The following is a 20,918-nucleotide window of genomic DNA, read 5'->3' on the forward strand; positions in this document are numbered from 1 at the left end:
AAGAAGTACCTACCACATAATGGGGCCAAACCTCATGTTCTTTCCTAATAGGGGAGCACCTCAGGCCCTCATATGGAGTTAATTCTTATTTTAGAATCTTAAGCTCCAGCAGTCTGGATTATCCGATTCCTTTGTTGCACATTAAGCCAGTTTATCACAACATTTGTCCTCTTAAAAACTGCCCTTCCTCACCAAGGTGGCCCCAGCAGCCATTTTTATACTACACGGTCTTATCAACTGGACCATAGGGGAACTTAACTCAAAAGGGCCTTCTTCTCCTCTAGATTGGTTTCTCTCCTCTAGATTGGCACTGGGAGAGAGGTAGCTCTTGGTTCTCTGCAAGTGAGTTGATGTAACTTCAGGGTTTGTAGAGTTGGAAGCCGAAAAAGGGAGTTTACAGAATCAAAAGAAAGAAATGGGCAGGCAAAGGGAGCAGAGGTGAGGATACTAAGAAAATGGCCTTTTTGGTTTCTGCTGAGTTTCCACTTCCTGGTTCTGACTCCTTGGGTCACTTTTGCCCTCAAGGTACCCCCATAAGCTTGTAAGAACTTCGTTTTTTTCTTAAGCCAGTAAACTTTTAAAAGTTGTGGTTGGAAAGGCTTTGGCTATGGCACTAGGTTCCAAGAGATGAAAAATGTACTGTCACTGGTAATGTGGGTGTTAAATGTTTGTACGAATGCAGCATCTTAGAGGTAGGAGGCACTGCTTGAGGCTACCAGTGCTAAAAGCAGCAATAAATTAATTAATAGCCCATAAAAAGAAGTTCCTATAAAAAGCAGAGCCAGGAACTCCAAAAGCCTCATCTGTCTGGGATCATTTAGTCGAGAGGCCAGCAGTAGCTGACCCTGTCTCATGTTAGGGCGTTTAATTGCATGTCGTTACAGTGGCCTTGAGCTGCAAACGGTCAGCCAGATGAAGCTGTATCTTTTGTTCAGGAGTATCTTCAATGAAAAAAAAAAAAAGTTTAAATTACCGTTCAGGCATTTATAGATGCAAGATTCACTTATCTGGCACTGTAGACATTGTAAAATATGTCATTGTATAACATAATGACAGATGCATGAGCTCCACGTGTATAATTATATATCTCCAGAAACAGCACATTCCCTAAATAAAGAACAAGTTGGTAGCAAAAGTGAGGAATAAGTTACCTTTAATTTTACTGTTGCTTTTCCCATGGAGTCCTTAAGGCTGAAGCCTTTGTGGAACACAGCAGAGGAAAAAACCCTGACTCTTATCTAACAGGCCATGTGTTGATCATATCTGCTAGATCACTGGATCGCAACCCTGTCAGACTCAACATTCCTTTAAGAAGAAATATTTTCTAATACCCCATTAGGAGACTTGAAAGAAATTAATATGAAATATGATTGGCCTACACTCATGTATATATGTGAATGTGCATTGTGCGTGTATATACATAAACATTTAGTTTACGTTTTCATAATGATTAATGTTGAGCTTTTCATGTACTTATTGGCCATTTGTACATCTTTGGAGAAATGTCCGTTGAGATCCTTTGCCCATTTTGTATTTGGGTTATGTGTCTATTTTAAGTTGTAAGTGTTCTTTATATATTGTAGTTTCAGTTCCTTATCAGGTGTATGATCAGCGGTGGGGAGGAGTTATAGCTTATCGAAATGGAAAAAGTGGAAAGTATATTCTTGCAGACGAGCTGGACCTGTTTTTGAAACTGTGTCTTGAAATCTCAGTACATTTGGTTTCTTGGAAGCGAAATGATATCAGAGACCACATCCTTTGAGTAGAGGACGGATAGGGGAAAAAGCTGTGAATGCTCGAGGTGATGAAACAATTGTGAAGTCAGCCTGTAGGGAATTGTATCTGACGTTGCTGAAAACAAAGGTATTCAGGAGTGGATACAATGTGTGCCAGGCACTGGGATATGTATAAGATTATTTACTAGTTATGCATCCTTTAGAAGAGCTGTTTATATTGGGGGAGTTGGTTTCTTTATATGTAAAATGGGGGTCGAGGTTACTGTGTCAAGTATATCGCTTTTATGACAGTGATAACCACAGCTAACATGCTGCTAAAAAGTTTATAGGTTTCCTTTCATTCAGTCTCACATGAACTGTGAGGTAGACACTGAGAAATAAAACCGGGACTTGATCTTGCAAGGGATTGAGTCAGGATTTGAGTCCCTGTCTGTTTTAGTTCAAGATTTTTGCTCTGAAAGATTTCGTTATGTAGTTTTAAAATGCTGTGAAATTTTGTCCGTTCTAAATAATTGTGTAATATTACATGGGACTCTTTTTGTGGTTCCATTGCTTGGTATGTAATGTTAGTTTAAGCAATAATGAGGATTAGGGGGGTCACCTTGAAATGGGAGAAGTTGTGCTTGTGGAGGTGATCATTATTGGAACCCCCATACATTTCATCCTGTTCCCTGACGTTAGCCTGTAATGTAATATCTTTTCAGATTTACTTAGAAACTATTAGATACCTAAATGTTTGGAAGGATTACCTAACAGATTTAAGATAATAGGACTTCAAGAAAATAGGACCTCAAGATACAATCCTATTAACGTCAAATCTGATAACTTTCCAAGATGGTGTCTTAATTACTGTGGGAGGCAGAACAATGACCGCCTTGAGATATCCAGGTTCTCCTCCTCACGACCTGTGAATATGTTACCTCATATGGCATAAGGGACTTTGCTAATGTAATTAAGTTAAAGATTTTGAGAGACTGTCTTGAATTATCCAGTTGATTTTAATCACAAGGGTTCTTTAAAAAATGGAAGAGAGGAACTGAAGAATCAGAGTCAGAAAAGGCCAGTGACAACAGAAGCACAGGTGAGCGTGATGAGACTGCTAATTGGAGGCCGTGAACCAAGCAATGAATCTTTTTTCAAAAAGGTGAGAAGTGTATTTCCCCCAGTGCCTCCCTGAAGGAACACAGCCCTGCCAACACCTTGGTTTTTGCCCATTAGACCCATTTTGGATTTCTGATCCCCAGAACTGTAAAATAACATCTGCATTTTCTTAAGCCACTGTAGTTTGTTACAGCATCAGTAGGAAGTTAATACAGTTACTAACTCTATAGAAACACTATAAGCACAAGATTCTTAATTCAGATTAAGCCACAGAGAATTTAATTTACTATCTTTTAGTCTTTAATCTTGGGACAGCTTGATTTATTGTCTTTGGGGAGGATTTTGGTGTTGTTTTTCTATATATACTCGAATACATGGCAAGGGACAGGAGCTTGACAGATGTACAAAGCTAACTCAACTAGGTAAATCATTATTCCTCCAGGTAAATCATTATTTCTCCCCACAACATATTTTTTATAAACACAGAAAATAAATCAGCCAAACAGGTTTGAAGTTTTAAAAAAAATTCAAGACTATTTGCATGAATTTAGATTTTTTTTTCTTTAAAAAAAAGGTGGAAAATAAAGATCTTTAACTGAGTAAAAATGTTGCACCATTTAGTGTTCTTTATGACTTTTTTGTGGTAACTAGACGGGCCTCCTATTCAGTGGTAGAAAGAGGCTGATGATGAGATTGGTGACGCACAGAAACAAAGGCTGCAAAATACAGAGATTTAACTTGAAACATTTGTAGTACTTTGAATCCTGCTTTCGGTGTCTTGTTTAAACAAGGTATGGCTTCTGCAAGGGAGGTAAATCTTCAGATGATTGATAAACATCCTGGTTTGCCTGGGACTAAGAAGTTTCCTGGGATGTGCTTGCGTGCATGCTAAGTAGCTTCAGTCATGTCCGACTCTTTGTGACCCTATGGACTGTAACCAGCCAGGCTCCTAGGCAAGAATACTGGTATGGGTGGCCGTGCCCTCCTCCAGGGGATCTTCCCAACCCAGGGATCAAACCCACTTCTCATATGTCTCCTGCATTGGCAGGCAGGTTCTTTACCACTAGTGCCACCCAGGAAGCCCAGAGATGTAGGACTTTGCTAAAACTGGGAAAGTCCATGGCAAGCAGGATGAGTTGGCGAACGCCAGAATGACTAAGTCAGCTAGCTTCGGGAAGGCTCATGATAGTGTGGATTCTGACCCAGGGCCCCACAGGCTGTTGACGCCACCCACCCCACTCCACTCATCCACGTCAAGCTTCATTCTCTGGGGACTGGTACGGGTTAAACTGGAACTGCTGCTGCTGCTAAGTCACTTCAGTCGTGCCCGACCCCATAGACAGCAGCCCCCAGGCTCCCCCATCCCTGGGATTCTCCAGGCAAAAACACTGGAGTGGGTTGCCATTTCCTTCTCCAATGCAGGAAAGTGAAAAGTGAAAGTGAAGTCGCTCAGTTGTGTCCGACCCTCAGCGACCCCATGGACTACATACAGCCCATCAGGCTCCTCGGTCCATGGGATTTTCCAGGCAAGAGTACTGGAGTGGGGTGCCATTGCCTTCTCCGAAACTGGAACTAGATCTGTTTAAAAAAATAAAAAGACTTTTGCAAGAAGCAGGGAGCCTTTGTAAGAAATGTAGCCTCTAACTCATACTTCTCCTGATCTTGTATCAGATAACCTTATGCTTTCTTGGAAGCCTGAGTGAAAATGAAACACAACAACAAAAACCATCAAAGGTGTACCTTTTATATGATTTGTCGCAAATGAAAACCCATCAGCTTTCTTCTCTGGTAAAGACAAAAGAGTTTTCTGGAACATATAGACTGTCTCTCCCCATCCTCCATCCCTGCCCCACCCCTGCAATTTTTGGATTATTAGCCAAATAAATAGCCTGTAGCAAATCTAAATCCAGCATAGTGGGAATTCAGGTTTCTTTGGCCCTTCACAGCAGTTTCTATTTTGCAAACCACTTTCAAGTGAGTAATACTCAGAATCCCTTTTTACAGTTGAGTGAAAGCTCAGCCTCATGGTGTGTGTGTGTGCGCGTTCAGTCTTTGCGACCCTATGGATTTTAGCCCACCAGGCTCCTCTGTCCTTGGGATTTCCCAGGCAGGAATACTGGGATGGGTTGCTATTTTCTTCTCCAGGGGATCTTCCCGACCCAGGGATTGAACCCACATCTCCTGCGTTGCAGATAAATTCTTTACCTCTGAGCCACCGAAGAAGCCCAAACCTCATAAATGTTTTATAAGACATCCTGGAGTTTCTTGCTTTTTCTAGTTATTAGGCCTCTGTCAGTAAGAGATTTCTCTTCCTAATTGGTGGCTGGGAGAGGATAAAAGCACAGAGGAAAGCAAGGATTCATTAGACTCTAAAACCATCCACCTGATAATAATGACTGAATTTCTGTTGTCTGGATGTAGACAAGAATAACCTCTAAGTTCACATAAGCAAATAACAAAGCATCCTCTTGGGATTTTCTCAATTCTTTTCTAACCTTAAGTGTAGGCCCTGAAAACTTAGTGAACACTGTGCACCTGAGTAGTTTTAGAACTCTCAGTGTTAGGTGTGTGTGACGAGAGCTGTGCTGTAGGGTGTGCTGACGTGAGCTGTATAAGTTTTAGCACAAACAACAGGAAGTGTTTGTGGAGGGTAGCATCCTATCTCTTTGGTTGCTTCCCTTTTTCTGTTTCCTTGTCAGTAGGAAATTCCATGGAAAATGGGGTGACAAACTGCAGTCACTTTCTTTGGGTCAGTGAGGGCAAAAAATGCCTCTTTTTTACCCTGAGAATTATCCAGCTTGCTCAGCTCCTCTGGCTCCCTGGTCTCGCCTCTTTACTAGGGGTGAAACACCATCAGCCTCAGCCTTCTGTTTTGCCCAAATCTGTCATTTGGCTTGGGTTTTAGTCTCAGCCTTTGGAAGGCCAGGTGGTCAAATGACTACTTCAGCACTGTGTGTGGCCTCTCTGAACTTGCACGTGAATGTGGGGTCCCATGCTGTGTGTGCTGTGCTGTGCTTAGCCGCTCAGTTGTGTTTTGACTCTTTGTGACCCCATGGACTATAGCCCGCCAGCCTCCTCTGTCCATGGGGATTCTTCAGGCAAGAATACTGGAGTGGATTGCCATGCCCCCCTCCAGGGCATCTTCCCAACCTCTTCCCAACCCAGGGATGAATCCAGGTCTCCCACATTGCAGGTGGATTCTTTACCAGCTGAGCCACCAAGGAAGCCCTTGAGTAACCATCATCTCTAATCAGAGCATCAAAATGTGATATGAATGAGGCCTGGGATATGTTGTTAATATGTGAACATTTAGTTTCAAATGTAGATGAGCATTCTAGTTATAAGTGAAGTGGAATATCTCCTTACATGTTGAAGTTCTATCTATAGTTTATACGTTTAATAGAATAAATTGATGGATAGACTATTAGGAGTTTTGTTGGCTAGATAATAATTTGGATAATAATAAAGGCCTCAAGATGTTAGGAATTTAAAATGTGAGTGAAGGAATAATCTTTCACTTGCTCTGGAAAATATTCAGAAAGTATCTTCAAACAGTGCACAAAGCTTCATTTGTGGGATTGCTCCAACATCCACCCGATTTTCAAGTTATGGAAGTTGAAGAGGACATATTTATCATGGTCATGTGCTGGCAACATGACAGGCTCTGTCCTGTTCTGACAGAACAGCCAAAAATATCTTACTTAGCTCCACCCGCCAACTGTCGTAAGCAAATATCTAAGCAATATCCAGGTGTTCAGTGGAGCAATCATAGGAGCAATCTTGAGGAATGAATGCTTGTATAGTATTGAAACCAAACTGTAAAACTTGATTAGCAAGGTATAAGAATAAAATGGAAATAGTAAATAAACATCAGGACAATTTTCAGATTTATTTTTGTCTCATGGACAGAGGAGCTGTCCATGGAGTCACAAAAAAGTCAGACACAACTGAGCAATTAAACAACAACAGTAACAGTAACAGTATTCTCTTCTATGGATACATCACATTTTGTGGGTGGATTCCCTGGTGGCTCAGATGGTAGAGTGCCTGCAATTGCGGGAGACCTGGGTTCGATCACTGGGTTGGGAAGATCTGCTGGAGAAAGAAATGGCAACCCACTCCAGTATTCTTGCCTGGGAAATTCCATGGACAGAGGAACCTGTCCTCTGTAGACTGGCAGGCTACAGTCCGTGGGGTCACAAAGAGTTGGACATGACTGAGCAACTTCACTTTCATATCCACATTTGGGTTGCTTCCACCTTTTGGCTGTCATGAATAGTGCTGCTGTGAGCATTCGTCTATTAGTGTTGCTCTGAATTGGGTTTTCAGTTCTTTGGGCTATATACCTAAGAGTGGAGTTGCTGAGTCATACGGTAAATCTATGTTTGGCTTTTTGAGGGACCACCAAACTGTTTTACTTCTTTGGTCTTCATATTCAGGATTGCTGCACACTTGTGGCCTGCTGAGGCAGAAATTCGTAGTTCCTCTGAGTTGCTCTTGAAATTACTAAGGTACAGAACAGTGTGCCAGTGGTGTGATCGGATCCCAGACACCTTTAGCGGGATTCCTTCTCAGTTGTCTTTGTTCTGGGCAAATCTGCGGAAGACCAAAATATCTGTGTTGAGAACTTATCTGACCTCATTGTGCTGGCTTATTGGGGACATTCATCTGTGCGTTCATCAAATAGTTGCTGGTTATCTGTGAACCAAAGAGACAAAAATCTCTGCCTCAAGGAGCTTACATTTCAATTCCAGGGGACAGATAATAGACGATAACAATACTAAGTAGGAGCAGTCAGGGAAAGCCACGTGGCTTTATTACCCCATGATCGTTTATAACTCTTTTAATATTTTTTTTAAATCCGTTGTGACTGTGGTTATATACTACTTTTTATTCTATAATGTGTTTGCTTCCCCCCTCCCTTTTCTTAGACACACCTCCAATAAGACTTCTATCTTATTAATCTTTTCATGGAAGCATTTAGTTTTCGTAGCGTCTCAGCTGTTCTGTATTTTGTTGATTTCTGCTCTCCTAGTTATTTTCTTTTTGTTTCTTTCCGTTGGTTCTGCTGCTGCTTTCCCCGTATTTGAGTTGAATGCTTAGCTCATGTCTTTTTCAACCTTTCTGGTTTTCTGATAAGCGTATGTGAAGCTATAAATTTGCCTTTAATGTAGTACTTTCACTGTCTGTGCCCCACCAATGTTGACATGTGGTGTTTTCACTATCATCCAATTTAAAATATTTCCAAGAGTCATTGAGCCATATTTTATTTGGTTTCCAAATATTCTAAGCAATTATCTTTCAAAAATTAATTTCAAATTTCACTGAAATGCCATTGGAGAACCTGATCTATATCATATTTTTCATTGGGAATATGTTGAAGGAGATACATACATGTTTATTTTTGTAACTGTTCCATGTGTACCCTAAAAGAATTTGGATTCTTGGTGGGTGTTGAATTCTCTATCTATTAGCTTCAGGGAGACCCTCTGTAAAGAAGTACTTTTGAACTGAGATCTGAATGTCCGGAAAGAGTCAACTTGCTGGAAATCAGTGGGGAAAGGATCTCAGGCCAAGGGGACAGCAAATGCAAAGGCCCTGAGGTAGGAATGAGCTTGATGTGTTCCAGGAATGTAAAGAAGGCCTGGAGCAAAGTGGGCAAGGAGGAGAGTGAGGTGAGGTCAGACCCTGAGATGTAGTCAGGGGCCTGATCAAGCAGGGCCTCAGAGGCCATGGTATGGATGTTTGATTTTAAGTAACAGAGTAAATTCATTGACCACACTTACCATATGATGTGCTATGTACTTTTTGTAAGCCTGATGTCAAGTACAAGTTCAGTTCAGTTCAATTGTTCAGTCTTGTCCGACTCTTTGCGACCCCATGAACCGCAGCATGCCAGGCTTCCCTGTCCATCACCATCTCCCAGAGTTTACCCAAACTCATGTCTATTGAGTCAGTGATGCATCCAGCCATCTCATCCTCTGTCGTCCCCTTCTCCTCATGCCTTCAATCTTTCCCAACATCAGGGTCTTTTCAAATGAGTTAGCTCTTCGCATCAGCTGACCAAAATACTGGAGTTTCAGTTTCAACATCAGTCCTTCCAATGAACACCCAGGACTGATCTCCTTTAGGATGGACTGGTTGGATCTCCTTGCAGTCCAAGGGACTCTCAAGAGTCTTCTCCAACACCACAGTTCAAAAGCATCAATTCTTCAGTGCTCAGCTTTCTTTATAGTCCAAATCTCACATCCATATATGACCACTGGAAAAACCAGACCTTTGTTGACAAAGTAATATCTCTGCTTTTTAATATGCTGTCTAGGTTGGTCATAACTTTCCTTCCACGGAGTAAACATCTTTTAATTTCATGGCTGCAATCACCATCTGCAGTGATTTGAGAGCCCCCAAAAATAAAGTCAGCCACTGTTTCCCCATCTATTTGCCAGGAAGTGACCAGACTGGATGCCATGATCTTAGTTTTCTGAATGTTGAGCTTTAAGCCAACTTTTCCACTCTCCTCTTTCATTTTCATCAAGAGGCTCTTTAGTTCTTCTTCACTTTCTGCCATGAGGGTGTTGTCATCTACATATCTGAGGTTATTGATATTTCTCCCTGCAATCTTGATTCCAGCTTGTGCTTCTTCCAGCCCAGCGTTTCTCATGATGTACTCTGCATAGAAGTTAAATAAGCAGGGTGACAATATACAGCCTTGACATACTCCTTTTCCTATTTGGAACCAGTCTGTTGTTCCATGTCCAGTTCTAACTGTTGCTTCCTGACCTGCATACAAGTTTCTCAAGAGGCAATTCAGGTGGTCTGGTATTCCCATCTCTTTCAGGATTTTCCAGTTTATTGTGATCCACACAGTCAATAAAGGCTTTGGCATAGTCAATAAAGCAGAAATAGATGTTTTTTCTGGAACTCTCTTGCTTTTTCCATGATCCAGCGGATGTTGGCAATTTGATCTCTGGTTCCTCTGCCTTTTCTAAAACCAGCTTGAACATCTGGAAGTTCACGGTTCACATATTGCTGAAGCCTGGCTTAGAGAATTTTGAGCATTACTTTACTAGCATGTGAGATGAGTGTAATTGTGCAGTAGTTTGAGCATCCTTTGGCATTGCCATTCTTTGGGATTGGAATGAAAACTGACCTTTTCCAGTCCTTTGGCCTTGGCCATGGCATTTTCCAAATTTGCTGACATATTGAGTGCAGCACTTTCACAGCATCATCTTTTAGGATTTGAAATAGCTCAACAGGAATTCCATCACTTCCACTAGCTTTGTTCGTGGTGATGCTTTCTAAGGCCCACTTGACTTCACATTCCAGGATGTCTGGCTCTAAGTTAGTGATCACATCATCGTGATTATCTGGGTCGTGAAGATCTTTTTTGGATGGTTCTTCTGTGTATTCTTGCCACCTCTTCTTAATATCTTCTGCTTCTGTTAGGTCCCTACCATTTCTGTCCTTAATATTGAGTCCATCTTTGTATGAAATGTTCCCTTGGTATCTCTAATTTTCATGAAGAGATCTCTAGTCTTTCCTATTCTATTGTTTTCCTCTATTTCTGTGCATTGACTCCTGAGGAAGGTTTTCTTATCTCTCCTTGCTATTATTTGGGACTCTGCATTCAAATGGGTATATCTTTCTTTTTCTCCTTTGCTTTTCACTTCTCTTCTTTTCACAGCCATTTGTAAGGCTTCCTCAGACAGCCATTTTGCTTTTTTGCATTTCTTTTCCATGGGGATGGTCTTGATCCCTGTCTCTTGTACAGTGTCACGAACCTCTGTCCTAAATTCATCAGGCACTCTGTCTATCAGATCTAGTCCCTTAAATCTATTGCTCACTTCCACTGTATAATCATAAGGGATTTGATTTAGGTTATACCTGAATGGTCTAGTGGTTTTCCCCTCTTTCTTCAATTTAAGTCTGAATTTGGCAATGAGGAGTTCATGATCTAAGCCACAGTCAGCTCCCGGTCTTGTTTTTGCTGACTGTATAGAGCTTCTCCATCTTTGGCTGCAAAGAATATAATCAGTCTGATTTCGGTGTTGACCATCTGGTGATGTCCATGTGTAGAGTCTTCTCTTGTGTTATTGGAAGAGGGTGTTTGCTATGACCAGTGCGTTCTCTTGTCGAAGCTCTATTAGCCTTTGCCCTGCTTCATTCTGTACTCCAAGGCCAAATTTGCCTGTTACTCCAGGTATTTCTTGACTTCCTTTTTTGGGTGTTAGTTCTAAAAGGTCTTGTAGAGTACAAGTACAAACGGATTTTATGCACTGGAGGAAGCACTATGAGATTAAAGGTAGCTTAGAGATCATACTTAGCCCAATCCTTTTGCAAATATGAAAACTAAGTTGAGGTTTAGAGGGGTTTCACAGCTAGCCAATTGAAGTTCAGGCTTTGGACATCTCCTGTTACTCTGATAGATAAAATCCTTAAAGAGAGGACTCCACGTTTATATAATTTCATTCAAACGTTATTGAAAGGAATCTTACCTTGTTATAAGCAAAAGTCATGCTTACCCATCCTATTTACTTATTTTGTAAATCTAGACTTTTATAGATGAGGTTTATTCAAATCCAGTTATTTTATAAACTGAGTTTCCTAGGACTTCCCTGGGGGTCACGAGTTAAGAATCCACCTTCCAGTGCAGGTAACATGGGTTTGAGCTCTGGTCAGGGAACTAAGATCCCACATGCCAGGGGGTAGCTAACCCCACGTGCTGCTGCAACTCCCGAATCCATGAATGCCTCAACTAGAGAGAAATCCATGTGCCGTAACTAAGACCTGATGCAACCAAGTAAGTAAATAAGTACTTTTTTTTTTTTAATCAGCTCTCCATAAGAAAAAAAAAATCCAAAAAACAACATGAGTTTCCCACAGAGATTCCTTCCTCTGCTCAAATGTTCTGCTCACTCTGATTATACCCCTCTCTGCTTCACTTCAATATTTGGATCTGTTTCTTTGAGGCAGCAGCTTCAACCCACCTTATACTCTCCAGGCCGCTGCTGTCCCTTTCCAGGACAACCTACCCCAGCACGTTTTTTTTTTTTTGATGATGCCTTTGTGGCAAATTCTGAAACCTCCGCATCGCAAAGACACTCAAAGTAATTACCCACCAGCGCTGCCTGGCTGCATGTGGGTTTTCTCACCTTACCCACCTTGGAGGCCGAGCCACTCTGCTCTCCCAGCAGCACAGGAGCTAATGTGCATGCACCCTGAGCAAGCAAAGCTGATTCAGGTGCCTCTCTAGGCAGTTCTCAGACTGTGAATGGGCATGGTATGCATGTGCCCATGGTATGCATGGATGCCTCCCTACCTATGAGCCTGAATCCTCACAGGCAGCAGCAAGTGCCTGTGGGAACCAAGTCCTTTGGTGCTTTATACGAAGCTGAAGGCAGATTTATTCCCAGAAGAGCGAAAATGTCTTTCCTGATAGTGGATGGCAAAGTCAGTGCCTCAGGCAAGGCCAGTGCCTCAAATTCCACACTAAGAAAGCCCAAGGTAAGATATATGTCCACCAACCACTGGCTTATCCCTTATACCTTGCGTGTCCTGAACAAATATTGTTCTCCTGGCTTGCTGACCAGGCTGGGGATCTCCGTTGGAATGTTTTCTGACAGGATACATTTATATGTGTTTGGAGGGAACAAAATGTACGAACAACAAGCTGAGCCAAGCCTCCAACTGAAACTCAGACTAAAACAATGTATTATTGCTGTTGTTCAATTGCTAAGTCGTGTTGGACTCTTTGCAACCCCACAGACTGCAGCACACCGGGGCTCCTGTATCCTCCACTATCTCCCAGAGTTTGCTCACATTCATGTCCTTTGAGTCGGTGATGCTACCTAACCATTTCATCCTCTGTTGTCACAAAGATTCTAGATGCTGCAAAAAAAAAAAAGTTTATGCTTTTAATGATATACGGAAATTTCCATGAAATGTAAAAATCCTACAGTTGCCTAAGCATTGGTTTCTGCTTTTGTAGATGTAAAAAATTGTGGTAAATATACATAACATAAATTTAACTACTTTTCAGTGTACAATTTAGTGGAGTTAAACACATTCAGTGTTGTATAACTGTGGTCATTATCCAGTTCTAGAATTTTTTCATCATCAGGAGCTTTGTTCCCATTAAACACGAACTCCTCATTTTCTTCTCCCACCAGCAGCCCCTGGTAATCTTTATTCTACTTTCTGTCTGTATGAATTTGTCTTTTCTGGATATTTCATATCAATGGAGTCATACAACATGTGGCCTTTGTGTCTCGCTTACTTCAATTACTATAATGTTTTCAAGGTTCATCCATGCTATAGCATAATGTCAATACTCCATTCCTTTTTATGGCCAAATAATATTCCACTGTATGTGTATAACCCATTTTGTTCATCCATTCATCTCTCCATGGACACTTGGGTTGTTTCCATCTTTTGGCTATTGTCAATAGTACTGCTATGGTGATTTGTGTACAAGCCCTTGCCTTCAGTTCTTTTGGGTATATACCTAGGAGCAAAATAGCTGGATCGTAAGGTAATTCTGTATATAAATATTTGAGTAACAAATACTTGACGAACTCAAGCATTAGATTTTGTACTTAAAATATATTCATCGCAGTTAAAAGGAAGAGAGTTATTTGGTAGGACTACCATAATAAAGCACCACAGACTTGGGGCATGTGTGGGGGCTCAGTTGATTCAGTCATGTCCTACTCTTTGTGACCCCATGGACTGTAGCCCACCAGGCTCCTCTGTCCATGGGATTCTCCAGGCGAGAATACTGGAGCAGGTTGCCATTTCCTTCTCCAGGGGATCTTCCCGATCCAGGATAGGCTGTGGCGGGGGGTGGGGGTGGGGCTTAAATAGCAGAAATTTGATATATGAGATCAAGGTGTGAGCAGAGTTGATTTTTCCTGGGGCTCCTCTCCTTGTTTCTTAGATAGCCATCTTCTCCCTGTATCTTCATCTGATCTTCCCTCTTTGCCTGTGTCCTAATCACCTCTTCTTATAAGGACACCAGTCAGATTGGATTAGGAGCTACCCATGTGATCCCATCTTACCTTAATTGCCTCATTAAAGACTATGTCTCCAAACATAGTCATTTTTTGAGATAATGGGGGCTAGGACTTCAATATATACATTTTGGTTGTGGTGGGTATGCTATTAGTGACTTACCCAAGACAAATCAGGGTATAGGAAAACCCAAAAGATGGTTTTTAAACTTGATTTCTGGATTTCAAGAAATGCCATCAACCTTTCCTGCTGTCTCTGAATTTGTCATTATCCGTGACGTTTTCCAGTGTGGAATGAGGTGATTCTTTGTCTCTTTAGATGTGCATTCAGGGTTAAAGGTTTGTAATAAATACTATCTTTGCAAGAAAAAAATGAACTCTAATTGAAGATTCGCATTTCCCTAAGCAAGAAACATCATGCAGATTGTGTTTTGTCTTGAACATATTTCAGTGTCACTTACTATCCTTCTATGGCATCATTTTAAATAGCTGCATACAACTTTGTTATATGAGTGTTCCATAATTTATTTAACCAACCTTCTAGTGTTGGAGTTAATGGAATTTTTAAAATTCTTACTCAGATTCTTTTCTTTCTATCACCACCACCCAATTAGTAGTCCAGGTTGCTGTTTTGAATCCCTCTGACATGATTCCAGCAGACATCTAAAAGTAATCTTCGTTCCTGGGATCTCCCCCTTCACCCACCATCCTCATAGCTGTCTGAAGACTGTTCTTAAGTCACTGCTTTCCTCACCTCACCTGCCAACCCAAGAATGGCTCCATCTTAACTTTGCAGTCACTGCAGTGGAAACACAGAGTCCTAACCACTGAACCACTACGAAATTCCCCCCCCCCTTTTTTTTTTAAATTTATTTTTAAAATTTTGGCTGAGCTGGGTCTTTGCAGCACTCAGGCTTCCTTTAGTTGCCTTGTGATATGTGGGATCTTAGTTCCCCAACCAGGGATTGACCCTGTGTCCACTGCATTGCAAGGTGGATTCTTACCCACTGGACCACCAGGGAAGTCCTCCCCTCCCCCAACCCCCGCCTTTTTTAAAAAAAGGTTTCCCCAAATCACCCGTTATTTAATTTTCATCCACTTAATTCCCAACATGGGGAGCCAGTCAAGTCTACTTATAATCTCAGCACATATCATACTTACTTCTCTGGACCTGGCTGGTGCCACGTCCTGTTGGGAATCCCTCTTCTCATCTCACTGAATATTTGCAGTCGTCATCTAGGAGGGCCAGCACATGTATCATAAGCTGTATGAAGCCCCCTGTGGTTATTCTTGTCAGTATGGATTTTTATTTTGCCTTTCTTTGAGCTTCTGTCTCACTGAGATGGGACCACACAGTTTATGAAGCAGTAAGAAAATAAGTAAGTTTGTGTCCCTTCCTGGCTAGACTAGAAGGTAAGGGCTTTGTTGTAAATGTCCCAGTCACACTTGGCCATCCACCCATTCTTGGGATGTACTCATTTCTTTCCCACTTCGGTGCTTGGTGCTTGCCGTCCCTCTGCCTGAAATGTTCTGCCTCCAACTCATCATGGTTAGTTCCTTCTTATTATTCAGATCTAGTTTAAATGTCATTTCCTTGGAGAGGCCATCCCTGACCCCTGTCAGAAGTAACCCCATTGCTGGGACTTCCCTGGGGGTCCAGTGGCTAAGACTCTCCTCTCCCAATTCAGGTTCAATCCCTAGTCAAGGAACTAGATCACACGTGGTGCACCTGAGGATCCCACATGCTGCAGTGAAGATAGAAGATCCTGGGTGCTGCAACTCAGACCTGGCACAACGAAATAAATAAATATTCTTTTAAAAAGAGATAAGTAACTCCATTTTAAAAAAATTAAAGAACATTGCTTGTTTCCTTCAGACCCTGTGTCCCAGGCTGTGTTCATTTCATTTATTTACACATTGCTTGCCCATCTTTCCCATTGCACCTAACCTCTTGTTCACTTGTTTAACCTGGTACCGTACCTACATAGTGCCAGGGTGTTCAATACATTTTTGCTGAATGAATTGGTGTGGGATTGGATAGAATGGAGAAAGAGATGGGGGATGCTGAGGCTGTCCTTTGGATTTCTGGCTTGGGAAATTGAGCTGATGGCAGGTGTTGCTGCTAACCGAGCTTCAGAGTTCTAGAAGAGCACCTGTGGGCGGAGCGGAGGAAACGGAGACGATGATTTCTCCTCTGTGCTTATTTGAGGTGCCTCTACACTGTTTAAGTAGAATATTCACCCACAGGCAGTTAAATATAGGGGCCTAGAGCTTAGGACAGAGAAGGCAATGGCACCCCACTCCAGTACTCTTGCCTGGAAAATCCCATGGACGGAGGAGCCTGGTAGGCTGCAGTCCATGGGGTCACTAAGAGTCGGACACAACTGAGCGACTTCACTTTCACTCTTCACTTTCATACATTGGAGAAGAAAATGGCAACCCACTCCAGTGTTCTTGCCTGGAGAATCCCAGGGATGGCGGGGCCTAGTGGGCTGCCGTCTATGGGGTCGCACAGAGTTGGACACGACTGAATTGACTTAGCAGCAGCAGCAGCAGCAGAGCTTAGGAGTGATGCTTGGGTACTGTCCAAATAACAATATAGCCAGCATCGTTAGACATAGTTAAATAATAATCATGCCTCACATTTATTGATCGCTTAGTCTGTACCAGGCATTGTGCTGAGTGCTTCACATACATTTACACTTAGAACATTTAATATTTAATACAACCCTTGGACACAAAGATACAGTGAAAGTTTCTAAGGATTTGATAAATTGCCTGAAGCCACTTGGCTAATTAATGGGCAAGCTAGGATTTGAACCCAGGTGGTCAGTTTCCAGCGTCCCAGCTCTTCCCCACTGCACCACTGTGCTGGAGTAGGCAAGCAGGCACGCAGAGCCAAGCCCTTTGCCTTTGAGGAGCTTCTTGTTTGCTTGGGGAAGTAAAATATAACTCATAATTTAAACTGTCCTCACAGGCTTGCCTCAGGCTCCTATCTAAGCCTGTCAAGTACAGTAATTATTTGATTAAAATGACTAGTGTTAGCCTCCTCTGATTCCTGAAGACTCAGATTCATGTGACCTTCATAATTCATTTAGAAGAAATAAGAATGTTGGAAATGCAAAATCCTCTCCACAGATCATCATCTGTTTTGGAAACAAGATTCATAACCCTCCTGGGACTAAAAAAGAGGAATCTGAAAGATCACAGTAAAAGTGAAAGAAGACAGTGATGACTAACTACATCCATTCAAAAGGGAGCAGAAGGATTTCAGTCAGGGGACTCGGGATTCCCAGAATGATGACTGCATAAGATCAGAGTATGCGCTGAAAAACACACAAGCAGCGGAAAGTGTGACCACACCCAGTGCCCTCAAATGGTTAATTAAGTAAACGGGGGTGATGGTCCCAGGTCTCGTGGGCTCTAGGAAACAGGACTTTGCACAGTGACTACACAGAAGCCAAGCCTCTAATTTTTTAGGGCAACTGGAATTAAGGGTACCTGAATCACCTCCTCTTCACCCCATTGGTAAGGGAGGGATTCCCACCCTAAGGGTATGGGGATGGCCAAGCATACAACACCTAGCACTGGATAGATGAAACAGGCAGCAATTCATTAGTCACATATACTCACAGCACAGGGAAGATGGGCACCACATGCCTTGTGGGGTCACATGGGGATGGCATTTAGGGGCAGAGTGCACAACCAGAAGCAGTGGGAGTCATGCTTGCTTGGTAGTATCAGGAAGGTGCGGTGTCCTGTGCTTCCCAGAGGGGGATGTCATTGGCTCTTCTGGATAATTCCATGGCCTGCTGGGGAACTCAAATCCACTCTGCAGGGATCAGCAGGAACTGCATCTGGTCCATCTAATAAGGAGGGAAAGCTGTTGAACTAGGTGACCTTTTCTATCAGAAGAGAAACTGGCAGTTAAGCCAAGCTAGACCCTCCTGATTTCACCAGATGTTAAGGCAGCGTGTGATATTAGACCTTGATTTTAGGCTTTATACTACAGGATGGAATGCATCTGTAGGCTCTGTTGACTGCCCCTTGTCTCTAGATTTGGCACATTCCTGCTCCTGACTCAAAGTCAATGAATGTTCTCATCCCCATCTACCTGGGACAGGAGATACTCTAAAATTCAAGGCACAATGGGAATTCCCTGGCCGTCCAATGTTTAGGACTTGAGAGGCCCTTGATTTGATCCCTAAGAATTGATGCTTTTGAACTGTGGTGTTGGAGAAGACTCTTGAGAGTCCCTTGGACTGCAAGGAGATTCAACCTGTCCATTCTGAAGGAGATCAGCCCTGGGTGTTCTTTGGAAGTAATGATGCTAAAGCTGAAACTCCAGTACTTTGGCCACCTCATGCGAAGAGTTGACTCATTGGAAAAGACTCTGATGCTGGGAGGGGTTGGGGTAAGGAGGAGAAGGGGACAACAGAGGATGAGATGGCTGGATGGCATCACTGACTCAATGGACGTGAGTTTGAGTGAACTCTGGGAGTTGGTGATGGACAGGGAGGCCTGGCGTGCTGCGATTCATGGGGTCGAAAAGAGTCGGACATGACTGAGCGACCGAACTGAACTGAACAGGGAACTAAGATCCTGCAAGCCCAAGGGGAAGAGCAAGAGAGAATAGAAAATCAGTCTGTTTTGCTGCATGTTTGGGACAGATGTTTCATGGAGTAGGGAAAGACTGAAATGAAAATTAAAACTATATCTACCACCACTCTTAATGATCAGAATTATCTTTTAAAAATCAAATATAATCTTACCAGGCTCCTACCTAAAACCTATCAATGGGTCTCCATTGGTCTTTCTTAAGAGAAGGACAAAACTCCTTGCCATGGCCTTCAAGACCCTATGCAGTCCAATCCCTGCCTATCCAGTCTTACCTCATTCTTTACTTCTCCATACTATTTATGGAATAGGCATACAAGTCTTCTTAAGTTCTGCAAAGCTTCTATGGTTTTTGTCAGCCCCAGGACCTTTGCACATTCTATTCTCTTTGTCCAGATTACTCTCTCCTCCCCAGCTCATCTAACTCATCTAGAATTTATCCTTCAGATTTCAGCTGAAGGGCTCCTTCCTCAGGGAAGACTTCTCTGATTTCCCCAAATAGGTCAAGTCCCCCTATTACAGGCTCTGAAAACATCTTCTTCATCATGATACTTATCATAAGTTACAAGTTTACATTTATTTGAATTATTTGATTAACATTTATCTCCTCACATCACCATGAGAGCAGCAACTTATTTATCTTTGATCTCTAGTAAATGCCTGCCAGGAGCCGGCATATTGCATATTGAGTGCATATTGCATATTGCATATTGAGTGCAGCACTTTCCACAGCATCACCTTTCAGGATCTGGAATAGCTCAACTGGAATTCTATCACTGCCAGGAGCCAGAGTGAGGAACTCCGCCTGTGGCAAAGGTCATGAGGAAGGAGGCTCGGCATACGCAAAGGCGGGATCGAGCCTCAGGAGTCCCCCTGGAAATTCTCGAGCATCTACCCCCAAAACCAAAGTCTGCCTACTTTCTGCTTTGTGCTCTCACCTACACCTCTGACTTTTGGGGGGGGCTGTCCCCCACTACCTCTCTCTGAAAAAAGAGTTAACTTATAGCTCCAGTTAATAAAGTTCCTGGGTGTGATAGTGTCTCAATCTACAAACTCCTTTGGAAATCCTCTAGCCTGCCTGAATAGGTTTTTCCGGCCACATGTGATTGCTCAGAGCCTCCCAGCTGTGAGAGGCATGAGATGTTCTAAACTGTCTAAATACAGACTCCTTTGAGCAGTTAAAAGATTGATTAGAAATTGTATTGGTGAAGGGTTTTTCACTTGTTGGGCCAAGGTTTGCTGCTAAGTCTCCATATCCCTTACCTGCTGTGTCCCTGGCAGTGTATTGATTAATATAATTGGTGTAAGTAGTAGCTTTAATGTTTGTAACCTTGGACCCTTGAGTTAACTCTTTTTTGTTGTAGCCCACCACACCTTTGCCCTATAGGAATGCAACTTTAATGCTTTTGGAGGGTGGCGCCTGCCTAATCACCTTTAGAGAAAAATAAGTTTTCTGAAGAAAGGGTCTTAAAATGTTAACAGGCCTCCGGGCCAGAAGATGATGCAAATCACCTAAACTTTTGCATATGATAAGTTTGCAGGAAGAAAGCCTGGCTTACTGTATGACTCTACCCCTTCCCCCATTATCCTCTATGCATAACTTAAGGTATAAAAACTACTTTGAAAAATAAAGTGCGGGCCTTGTTCACGGAAACTTGGTCTCCCCATGTCGTTCTTTCTCTCACCTTCTGGCTGAGTTATTTCAGCCTCTTTTCTCCACTGAATTTCCTCACTGAGCTATCCTTATTTCAGCCGCTTTTCTCCACTGAATTTCCTCACTGAGCTATCCTTATTTAACCACTCTTTATATCTTTAATTAACGCTTAATTGATCTATTGTTTCCTGATGATCCGCGATGCCGTCTCTCCTTCGAATACCCTGGATCAGCCGGGGCTGGACCCCGGCAAATGCCTAAAAGAAAACTCCTGTTTACCTGTAGTCTGCTCATAGCACTTCTGACACCAAATGTGTGTGAGGTTTTCCAACACAAGCAATTCTCCAAAACTCTCTAGACACCAACTGGGTGTCTTGCAATTCAGTTATGACATGAATTACCTGGAGTTAGCCTAAACCTCACAGGTTAAGGGCTCAGTGCCACAAGATTGTCCCCCACTTCAGACATCCAAGGCTGTCACCTGTATTTCTGACCAACTTGTTATAAATTGGGGGTTCCTATAACCCCCTCCTCAGGTTCAATAGTGGCTCATAGAACTCAGGAAAACACATTTACTCACTTATTATAAAAGATATAATAAAAGATACAAATGAATAGCCAGATGAAGAGTTACATAGAGTGAGGGCCAGAAGGGTCCTTAGTATAGAAGCTTTTGTCCTTGTGGAGTTGGGGGTGTACCACTCTCCCCAAATGTGGATGTGTTCTTCAATATGAAAGGTTTCTTAATCCCATAAGGTAGGGATTTTTACAGAACCTTCATTACATAGTCAAAATCAGTGA

General features: G+C 42.4%; 1 protein-coding gene across 1 annotated transcript in view; it reads left to right on the forward strand.

Annotated features, from left to right (window-relative positions):
- The window catches only part of IFT81 (intraflagellar transport 81), a 222,572-nt gene that overhangs the window by 4,012 nt on the left and 197,642 nt on the right, over positions 1-20,918 (forward strand). The gene's annotated exons all lie outside the window — the stretch shown is intronic.

Source organism: Bos indicus, chromosome 17 (assembly GCF_029378745.1).
Source record: "Bos indicus isolate NIAB-ARS_2022 breed Sahiwal x Tharparkar chromosome 17, NIAB-ARS_B.indTharparkar_mat_pri_1.0, whole genome shotgun sequence".
Classification (NCBI taxonomy): domain Eukaryota; kingdom Metazoa; phylum Chordata; class Mammalia; order Artiodactyla; family Bovidae; genus Bos; species Bos indicus.